At 34.8% G+C, this 12,195-nt stretch overlaps 1 long non-coding RNA gene across 1 annotated transcript in view; it reads right to left on the bottom strand.

Annotated features, from left to right (window-relative positions):
- The window catches only part of LOC134737605 (uncharacterized), a 185,512-nt gene that overhangs the window by 76,349 nt on the left and 96,968 nt on the right, over positions 1-12,195 (bottom strand). The window lies entirely within an intron of this gene.

Here is a 12,195-nt window from a genome sequence, read left to right on the forward strand (position 1 = left end):
GATCAAAATGTTAAATTTCATGATGTATATTTTACTACATACCAAAAAACAAGTCAACATTGACAGTAAGCAGGAAATTCCATCCTTTGCAGCTATTTAAGGACAAAACCTCTTTTAGATGCCAACATCAGTGTATGAGCAGGTACCTAGTTTCACAAAATAGCTTTACAAGGGTGGAGGAAAAGTACCTACATATAAAAGCAAGAAGCCAGTAAATTAGATCATGGAGAATCTTGAACCTGTGAAAGAAAATGAAATAAAATTTTACTAAATAGCAGTTGGAGAGATCATGAGAGGCAAGATAAACCACAAAATGTTTCCATAGACGTGAATAAACAACTGAAGTCAGTGTTCATCATCTTTCAACACCTCTTAGTTGGGGGTACCCTCATCAACTAACCAGTAAGAACGGTTTTGCAATTTAGGATTTTTGCCAAGCCTATGAACTGCCTCTGAAAACAGTTTTGTGGAAATCCCCTACGAAAAACGTCTCCTACACTTGCCTTACAAGTCCTAAGTGGTCGAGACTGGATCCAAATATCACTGCCTGGAGGACCCAGCTGGGAAACCAGAAAAGAATCATGCTGGCTGGGCACGTTGGCTCATGCCTGTAATCCCAGCACTGTGGGAGGCCGAGGCAGGTGGATCATGAGGTCAGGAGATCGAGACCATCCTGGCTAACACGGTGAAACCCCGTCTCTACTAAAAAAATACAAAAAAAAAAAAAAATTATCCAGGCCTGGTGGCGGGCACCTATAGTCCCAGGTACTCGGGAGGCTGAGGCAGGAGAATGGCATGAACCCGGGAGGCGGAGCTTGCAGTGAGCCAAGATCATGCCCCTGCACTCCAACCTGGGTGACAGAGTGAGACTCTGTCTCAAAAAAAAAAAAAAAAAAAAAAAGAATCATGCTGCCCCTCATCTGTCATGTCACCACACTCCTCTTACGTCATCACTGTACATCTCTGCATCATCTTGGCTACTCTAATGTCATCACAATGCCTCCAAGGCATCACAGCTCCTCTTTCAACATTTTGTAGCTGTAAGGATTGCCTAAACAGGATTGCTACATCTTTCTGGAACCCTCTGAGAATCCAGTGAAAAGCTCTGTGCTTGCTCCCTGAGAAAAGCATACAGCATTTTGCAACAAGTTCTGGGTGACTGCACAAGTCAAAGTTAAGAGCAGACACATTAAAGTAGCTGAAATGGGGGACCTCTAGAAGGTTAAAGGGCCAAAGAAAGTTTGAGCACCAGCCTGTACCCCATCCACCCTTGCCCAAGCCAACCATGGCTGCCCAAGCAGTCCTAATGGTGACTTCTGCGGGCCCTAGACATTTTCCCTTAGTGGGCCCCTTCCTCCATATAAAAATTTTACTTTACAACTGCATTGGTGTAATGAGGAATTTACCGATATTATCTGCTAAAACATTTTTTTCAACCTAAAATAAATAGCAAAGGGCATAGGTACTGGAGGGAGTGAGAAATTGTGCCAGTAACTGAATTTACCAAAAGGCCCTATTATCTGGGCTATTTTGTCAGTGTCATCTAAAGTAAGACCACAAACAGAGCCTTTTAATTACACTGTGCTTATCTGAAAATCCCTAAATTGCCTCCAATAGTCACAGATACATTTTGAGGGATTTGTTATGCAATAGTCACCATGCCTGGTGCCACATTGGGTTGCCACCATGGGCATAGCTGATAAAGTCAGCAATGGCCATCCATCCTAAAGACAGTGTGAAATGATCCAAGAGGCTGACAGTCTGTTTAACAGAAGCACTCTACTGGATAATGACTGATGAATTCAACCAAATTAATTGTCTTGTGAGAGTTTGAATTTGAGATGGAAAGAGGGGCTGGATCATACCCATGCAGATTATCAAAATTGTTATTAGGTCTTCAGACCTTCTCTCAAGAAAAAATGTAACTACTGTTACAATCTTAACAGCAGCGAATGACACTTCAGGTCTCCATGTGGGTTGGCTGTGCTGTTATTGAGAATTTTTCCTGTCCTTAGGTACATGTCTTAACCAAATTCATACTTCTCCAATCTATCTTCTAATTTTCTGCTAGATTAATTTTTCTTAAATTAAATGTTTTATCACTCAAAGGACAAAATACACACTCTTTCCATATTTTAAAGAAAAGGAAACTCAGATTATTGTAACCCTTCAAGAATTTCCTGAACAATATGCAGATTACAATGTGATGTCATTTATAAAATATCTCTAGTTTATAAACTTGAAAATCAACAGGCAATTCTATCAGGCTGAAAAATCTATTATAGACTTTAGTACAAAGCGGATTGTTTCTTAATTTTCCCCATTAGGTAAGATCATGTACTTAAGTAATACATTATTGTAAAGGGTCAGGCACTGGTTACACTTCAATTTGAGCTCACAATAAACTTATTTTTAACATAAATAAACATTAAGAATCTAAATTTAAAATGTAGAAGATAAATTTGTACAGAAAAGTCAAAAGTAAGATATGGTACTGACAGAAAAAAGAAAAGTAAATACTGTTCTTTGATTGTAAAGCTACCAGGCCTGACCAAAACTTCATCCCTTTTTCAGTATATGTAAACAGCATTCCTTTTAGAAGTATCGGTGATTGACTAAACTGGCATGAAAACTATTATGTTACTGCATATACGTGTGTGTGTGTGTGTGTGTGTGTGTGTCTGTATGCAGAAACTTTAGTTAAACAAATACTAGCACTTGTAAGTTGACATTCTCTTAAAGTTTTGTAGGACTTCATGAATGATTCATGATTTTATACTCACATATTTTTATTATTAATATAACTTGATTATTTAATTATTATTTGTTACCTATTACTTTGACAATAAAAACAAAATAGGCCCATTTAGAGAAATGTCTTTTATGAAAATTTGAAATGGGTCACTGGATTCTTATTTACAGTGGTGTCATTTAAACTTACATAACATGTTTCAATCTTTTTAATGAAAAAGACAGCAGCCCTATCTGCTATATCACAAATCAAGACAGTTATCAGCTTTGTCTTTTTTCTACCTCTATGTGATGCTAAAGGTAATGTGTTACTGACTCAAGTATCCCTTACAGTATTTCCTAATTTTTCTTCTAAAAGTATTTCAACCTCCTTGGTTTAGTCCAAGCTTCTTATCAAGGTATTCTAAACTCTTCATAAGCAGGCAAAAGCCTTTCTTTCCAGGCACAACAATAAATCATTTATTGCAACAAATTTTCTGGCACGACGCAAAATATAAAAATTCGATGTTTTCACCTTTTTCCTTCTTTCTGAAAGTGCCTCTCTTCAGTTGTCAAAAATGATTTCTAAGTCTCATTTTTAACATTCAAATATCCCAATCTCTGGGGTGACTTCCCTGAATATTATCTAACATACTGCTTGCTTAGAGTTCCCATGCTGAGAATCATTAACTATGGAGTCATCATGTTCAGTTGTGCAGTTTGTACACTGCACAGAAGTAGCGAAGGGCAAGAAAGATAACATAAATCCAACCTGTATTCCATTCACCAAGCCTGTATCCTGGCATGGGCCTGCATCCTCCAGGGGAAAAAAGGGGGAGGATGAGGGCACCTCTTTTATATTTCAAAATACCATCAGTTTTCTAAACCATTTAGTGATAGGACTATTTCTGTTTGGAGGAAGAACTTGTTCTAATTTATGCACTCAGAGAGTAGTTCCTTCTAATTCACACTCAGTTCTTAGATAGACTAGCTGCAACCCTCACTAACTACAGTATCTCATAGTTACCTCTATATACAACATTTTTCTTGGGCAAATTGTGACATGAGGAAAAACTAGATACTTATTGAACTTTAAATAAATATTTACCCAGTAACTACCCTAGAATCTAGCACATAGAAGATTCTCAGTAAGTGGTAGGTATTCAATGCATTATTCCTCCAGAGGACAAAACTGGGGAGAAGCTTGTATCAAATTTGAGATCCAGAAATGAAACTACTATCAGCATTCTTAGCATATTTAGTTGGTTATGATTTAAAATTACTCATCATTATTTTCAAATTGATTATTATATCAATTCATATAAACAGCTAGGATGCCTTTGAATTCAGAAAATATCTACTCCAAAATAAAATTGATTTGTTTTAATTATGTCTACAGAATTCATGGGATAAAATTTCCTTATTAATTTCTTCACAGGGAGGACAAATGCCTCATTAATTTTAAACATATCAATCTAAGAATGCTATACACATCAAATAGAATAATGACTGACATTATCAGAAACATAATATGCTGCATACCAAAATCAAATTGCCTGTTATTCACCCAGAACAAATACACACCTTTATTTGTACTTTGTAAGCCTCAAGAGGAGAAATTCAATTGGATATTTAAACTAAAATGGAGGCTGGGAGATAGGCTAGGAGATATTATGTGGTAAGACTACCATTCTATTATTAACAATAATACCTTAATGTGTCATAGTAATGTGTACTATATATGTAAGGATCTCTCTTGTAAAAATACTCTTTTATATTAGGAAATTGTTTAATACAGATGTGTCTTTATATCTAACTCCTAGTTTCAGTCAATACCAATGTAAAATGCAGTTCATACACCACAGATGGATTCTGCTTTATCTGAAAATGTGTAACTGTTTTCCCACTACTGGTTTCTGTGATTTTGTCTGTGTTAATGGGGTTTTAACCATGACTGCACTTACTTATTCATTTCAATACTGACTAATCTTGAGCACCAAGGGAAATGTTAGGACATTAGCAAACAGAACCCATGGGGAATTTTTATGTATAAGCAAATCCACATTCGAATATTTTTAAGACTGTTAGCTGCAGCTTTGTTTATTAGGGAGAAAGTAAAAGGAACTAATGATGCTGACATATATTTCACTTCCCCTACTTTTCCAAACAAAACTTATAAAAGTCACTATGTTTATTATACCTGGTTCAATCCAGGTGTAAGATAAGTCTCTACTCCAAAATTAGTGTAGATTTTTAAGTTTGAAGAAGGGAATGCCTTTTTTTTTTGGCTTAAGTCCATTTATTTATTAAGCAAAATTACCTGGAATCTATTATAACTGATACTGTGTTATGTGCAATAGCACAAAGATTATTCAGACACACCTTGTGCCTCTTACAGGACACAAAGCTGAGTAAAAATCAGCTTTAGAGTCCCTACTCTAAAGAGTTTACAGTCCAGTAGGGAAGACAGGCATATAAAAATAATTATCACAAATATTGTAAGTGGAGCAATCATAACGTGCACAATATATTTGAGGACCTTGGAGAGCCTGGAAGTTTTAGGAAGGTCCTTCCAAGGAACATGGTGCTTGTGATGTCTCACTAACAGTTATACAAGTTAATGGGTGAGGAAGTAGCATGGAAGTCCATTTCATAGAATACTGCAATGAATTATCACTGGGGGAAAATGAGGCTAGAGAGGACACACAGCTCATATCAGGAAGGTCCTCATAATCCCACAAGGGATCAGGTATTCAGCAGGTGATTGGCATGATCAATGTGTGAATGAATGGAGGGCAGATATGAAGGGGCACAAGACCAAAAGCAGAGAGACCAGTTGGAGGACTTGGGTAATTTGTTTAAGAGAGAGACAATGAGGGTCTGACCACATTGGAGTGGTAAAGACAAAGAAGAGAACACATATGCAGGTCAATTACCTGGATGTTTTGGTTTATTAGAGTGAAAAAAAAGGAGGTGAGAAGATGGGAAAGGGAATAGATAATGAGAAAAATTGAACACAAACTCAGTTATAGAAATGTCAATAGCTGACTATTTTAAACAATCTAGTCTGTTTAAAATAGTTTAAAATAGCTGTGCCTTAGTCCCTCTGGGTGAATTATCCATTACAAACTGTGGACACTCGCTTTTGCCCTGTGACTTGTTTTAGCCAATGAAATGGGAACAGAAGTGAGATGGCCACTTCTAAGAAGAAATTTTAAGAACAATTGCAAGGTTCTTCTGGGTTCTATTTTACCTCAAATATAATAAGATCAACAATGTCTCAGATAGGGGCTATTCCTTTAGCCAATGTTTCAGATGACAGCTCTGACTGAAGACAATGTATGGAGCACAGTCTTGCAGCAAAGCTGCTACTGGTCCAAAATGCACATGTAGCTTAAGAAAGAAAGAACCATTTGTGGTCATAAGCCGTCGCCATTTGTGGGATGTTTATTTTTGTGCATCTTTAGTCTCATTAATTCAACAGCTAACCTAATATTAGTCTAAGAATAGGTAACTGCCTAAATAACTTATTGAGGTGTAAATGAAGTGAATCTGATGGGAGCTTCGAGTAAACAAGTGGTGATAAAAGGAGCCAAATTGTAAATTATCATGAGACAGATACGAAGTATAGTAGCTAAGGTTTAACTCAAGTAACTGCAATAAAAAAATTTTTTTTTGCCTTGAATCCAAAGAGTAAGCCTTGGATCCAAAAAGAAAGGGTTTTATGTTCCGTTATAGCACTGGAGTTTAATGAGCAGCAGCAAAGTGGCTAAAGGACAGCAAAAACCTACAGTAGGTCTTCTGGGAAATGTTGAACTGTCTTAAAGAAGATTCTGCAACTTGGATAAAAGCAGAACACAAAGCCCAGGTGGATACCCATTAATGGTGAAAATATGCTTAAGTAATTTCGTTTCAAGAGGATGCACCTGCAATCCACTGAACATTTACATATATACATATATCCTAACATTCCCCAAAATACAGCTAAAGATACTCTGGCGTTTTTAAACTGCCAAATGGCAGAAGCTACATTGCAGTAAATGAAATGGAAAGTGTCCATAGAGAATGAATAAATGTAAAAATCATTGAATATACACTTGACCCTTGAAAACCAAAGGTTTGAACTGTGCAGGTCTATTTATATGTTGATTTTTTTTCAACCTAACATGGATGGAAAATGAAATATTCATGGGATATGAAGCTAGCATATTTAGAAGGCTGACTTTTTCTATAGGTGGTTCCACAGGACAGAATTCTGTGGGATTTTAGTATGCGGGGAATTTGGTGATTAAGGGGTGGTCCTGGAATCAATCTGCCGTGTGTACTCAGGGATTGTATCCTTTCAAGGAGAGTTTCCACTTCTTTCTGCTTCATACTTCTGTGAAGTAGCAATAAACATTTATCCAAAATAGAATGGAGACTTCTTTGATATTTGAAAATTAATAAAATATGTGTTATCTATACCTTTGCTTAGGAGGCTACCTGAAGATGGTGCTTTAAAAAAAAGGAATTAAGTTTGCAATTAACACATGCATTCATGCATCTTTATAACAGAAAGATTTATATTCTTTTGGGTACATACCCAGTAATGGGATTGCTGGGTTGAATGGTATTTCTGTGTTAGGTCTTTGAGGAATCACCACACTGTCTTACACAATGGTTGAACTAATTTACACTTCCACCAACAATGTATAAGTGTTCCTTTTTCTCCACAGCCTCATCAGCACCTATTATTTTTTGACTTTTTAAAAATAGCCATTCTGACTGGTGTGAGATGGTATCTCATTATGGTTTTGATTTGCCTTTCTCTAATCATCAGTGGTGTCGAGCTTTTTTTCATATGATTGTTGGCTGCATGTATTTCCTCTTTTGCAAAGTGTCTATTGTGCCATTATTCACAAAAGCAAAGACATGGAATCAACTTAAATAACCATCAATGATAGACTGGATAAAGAAAATGTGGCACATATACACCATGGAAATCTATGCAGCTATAAAAAAATGAAATCATTTCCTTTGCAGGAACATTGGTAGAGCTGGAGGCCATTATCCTTAGCAAACTAATGCAGGAATAACAACAACAAAAAAAATACTGCATGCTCTCACTTATAAGTGGGAGCAAAATAATGAGAACACACGGACACATAGAGGACAACAACAGATACACCCTATTAGAAGGTGGAAGGTGGGAGGAGAGAGTGGATCAGGAAAAATAACTAATGGGTACTAGACTTAATACCTGGGTGATGAAATAATCTATACAACAAACTCCCATGACACAAGTTCATCTATGTAACAAAACTGAACATGCGCCTTTGAACCTAAAATAAAAGTTAAAAAAAAAAGAACTGGACTGAAAATGAGGAAGATGTGGAAGCCAGAAGAAAACAAAAATTAAAAACTGTCCAATAAAGCAGGGAGGGAAATGAATAGGAGCTATGTGACAGTACTATAGTGTTGGTTGTAGCAGAAGGGGCTGAGAGCCTGGGAGGAAAGGGTTCTGGTTAGGATTTCTAACTTAGTAGAGAGATGTAAGAAAAATCACAGTATAGAATAAACACAAATAGGGTGAGGAAAAATAAAGGCAATTAAAATTAAGAAAAATACAAATAAGGAATTAAATTCATGATACATTATCTGGTTCTGCAAGCAAATAATATTTACATAGCAACAAAACATTAACATAGCTTACTTATTTTCTTTTTATAATTTTGAGAATTTAAAACATATATAGAAGTACAAATATAACAAACACACATTGCTGCACCCCAAATTTTGCCATATCTATCTCCAAGTGTTCTATTGTATGAAAAAATTTTTATGGAAGAAATTGAAATACTCATTGATCATTATATTGGCTTTCCTCATTTTTAGAAACTGCCACTACCACAAATCTATGTATCTTTTGAAAGTTTATAGTTTATATAAATATTTGTTTATAGATTTTTAAAATTGTTACATAAACATACTTATTTTTTACAAATGCAAGTTTTTCACCTTTAATGCTGTGTGTGCGCCTGTGTATGCATTTGAGTGAAAAGTCTTGCATTCTACAAGATGGCAGTCTGTGCAAATGCCACTCTAAAAAAATAGGGCTTATGGGGAAAACAGAGCTGGGAGAAACAACTGAAAATCCATACAACTTTATAATCAGAGCACCAACAAAAGCAATAATTTTAATTAAAAAATTAGCTCAATTAAACATATTCCCAGTTATTACTTTACTTTAAAATAAAAAGTAGCTTGATAAAAGAGGATACAAGAGAAGTTTGAGGCTGCTGAGTTAGAGAGACAAGGGCAAAATGAAAAAAAATGAACAAAGATTAGAAAATACTGCACCATCAGCTTCGCAAAGACAGAACAGGTGGCCAAATTAGGCCAAGAGAAGACCACAGAGAGGAAGAATATCAGAAAAAAGTACTACTCTGTATTGGTTTCTATGTAGTTGGCTCTGGCTGTATGAGTAGACTTTGAATCAGCCACTGTCAAATGCTGGCACAAAATGTTAACATGTTGGGAGAAGCAGCACTAATGAATTGCTGCAACATATTGTTTTCTTAGTCATCAGTTATATATGTGCTAATTGGCATGACAAGAAACATGAATTGCAGCTGAACATACTACATACAGTATTATTATGTCTGTATGTCATTTGCATGAAAACATCACACTGCAAAATAACCACCACTCACTTCACTTACCTTTTTTGCTCAACAATATGTTCTTGAGATTTATTCACAGTCATAGATATATAGCTAATTCATTCCTTTCAACTACTGAGTATTATCCATTCATCTGAATTCTTCTGACAGTCTCTACTTTAATATGTGAATTTAAGCTCCTGCATTTATAATTATAAATATATTTCAAATTATTTACAATAATTTGGCCTTTATTACACTCTTTCTGATCCCTTTTTTTTATTTTCCTGGATGTACATGATTTTAACGGTTTAGTAATATGTATGTAGTTTCTATTCTTTCCTATTTGCTCCACTCTCTCCATGGTTTATAAATAATGTCTAAAATTAATCATTGTTCATCCCCTACCAGCAAAAGATAAGGAAACTTAACATAATGGAACTTTTCCTTAATCTCCTCTACACATTATTTCATTTTATTCTTATCTAGAATTTTCTATTCTAATCTAAATTTGTTCATATTACTACTGCATTTACTCTCACAGTAAGTAAATATTTAGGTTTGACATTTATTCTATTATTTTATTTGCAGGCTGTTGTTTTACGCTTTTTACCAAAATCATGTAGCTTTTTTTCAGGGATGGTCTATGGAAGTAAACCCCTACAGCCTTTGTATATCTTTATTTTACTGTCACTTCTGAATGATGATTTAATTGGGAATATAATTCTAGGTTGACAGTCATTTTCCTTCAGCTCTTTGTTTTCATGTATATATTTCTGTGGATGAGAAGACTTCTGTCAACTTAATCTTCTTTCATTTATAAGTTATCTTCATATTTACTTATTTCTTTTGAGATTTTCTTATCATTGATGTTACAGAAATAATTTCTTTCACTGTGTGTAAATTTATTATTTATCCTATTCAGCTCTCAGTAAACATTTTCAATCTAGAGTTAAACATTTGTTCCTGGAAACAAGAAATTATTTCTTCAATTATTTATTTTCTCTCATCCTAAAAAGTACTTTTGAAAAATGCCTAGTAAGTTTATCAGTCTCTTTTCTGATTCTTAACTTCTCTTTCATATGTTGCATTTCTTTGTACTGTTTCTGTGTGGTTTGCTTTGTTATACATTTAAATATACCATTTCTCTTTAAATGAGTGTAGTTTACCATTCATCTCTTATATTGGTCACCCTCTTGTCCTGTAAGCAAAGAGTATATTTTTTATTTCTCAGACTTATTTAATTTCTTTCACCCATCTGCAGACGCTTGTTTGGTAACTTTCTGTTATTGTTGCAGGGACATTTTATCTCTTTAAGAACTGCATACATATTAATTCTAATGTCTTTTAAATATAGTTTCACCCTGCAACCTTTAATTATCATGTCTAGTTTCTATGCAGACTTTTGCATTATATATATGTATATGTATACCTTTCATTTTTTCAGCAAGCTCATCATATTTGAAGCTTTATCATGAAAGTGTTTTCCGGTATGTAATTTCCATTTGCCTGGGTCCATCTCTCCAGGTGGAACTGGTAATCATACATTAGTTGGTAATCCTGTGCCAGCACTGGCCAAGTCTCCAGTTCTAAATGGCTGCCTCTCTTTCTTCCTCAACTCTTGGGAGGTTATGAGAACCTCCAGCTCTATTTCTTTTTTGACCAAGCTTTGAGGTTTTTTTCTCCTTATTCTTGAACTTAGTCTCTTCTTCTGATGGGCCATATGGTCACTTCTTATTTAAAACGGTATTTTTTTCTCTTTTTCTGGCTTGTTGAAATGATTCTCTTGGTTTTATGCACACCTGTGCATTTTGAACTGATATGTGCTCGTGTATGTATGCATGAGTATAAAAATCTTTTTATGCATTCACAAGCAAGAGAGGGAGGATTAAGTTTCTTTTCACTCTGCTATCTTAAGAAAAAATTATAGTTAATTGATTTCTAACTTTTAATTTATAAACCCCAACTTCTGGCACTTTCTACAAATCTCATATTCTTTCTTTTGTTCACTCATTGTATAAAACTTAATACCATCTTATATGTTGCATATTAATTGGCATATATGTTGCTTAAGGTTGATCTTTTCCCACTTAAAAAGAAAAGTCCTGAAGTTGAGAACATTGTTTACTGATGTCTACCTACCTTGTAAGGAAAAGTACTTAAACATAGTAGGTTCTCAAAAGCTATGCCAAATGAAGAAATATATAAATTAAATCACCATAAACAAATTATGGTTATAAAGAATAATGTAAATGTCATCCACACTGGCATTATAAAAGTATAAATCCAGAGATTGGGAAGAAAGGAGAGTAAAACAATAAAGAAAATAGCAGATGCATTAGTATCCTCATCATATAAATCAAGCATCAAAGCTGCTGGCTACAGTTAAAGAAAGGAGAAGGAAAAGCACAAGTATAGTCCTTTATGTTGACGATTAATCAACAGAGGAAAAATTTTATATCATGGTATAGTGGTGGCATTAGGAGGATAGAAGATATTTCCCAAGTCAGCTAAGTTGTCTTCTGTTATAAAAAGAAGTTAATGTATAAAAATCAAGAAAGTATATTATTAATAGAAATGGAGACAGCCACCTGAAGAAACAGTTTAAAGAAACTATTGCTTAGACTATAGCTCACAGTGCTTCAGGTGAATGCGACTAGTAATTGGAAGTAGTGAGACTATGGACTAACGCTTTTCATTGTAAGCCCTTTGAAATACTTGATTCATTTTTAATACGTGCATATTTTATTTTGATAAAAATAAAGCAATGTTGTTAGATATAAGGATGGAGCAGGAGAGATTGTGGAAGAAAAACGAAATGAAA

The sequence above is a fragment of the Pongo pygmaeus genome, chromosome 10 (assembly GCF_028885625.2).
Source record: "Pongo pygmaeus isolate AG05252 chromosome 10, NHGRI_mPonPyg2-v2.0_pri, whole genome shotgun sequence".
NCBI classification, from domain to species: domain Eukaryota; kingdom Metazoa; phylum Chordata; class Mammalia; order Primates; family Hominidae; genus Pongo; species Pongo pygmaeus.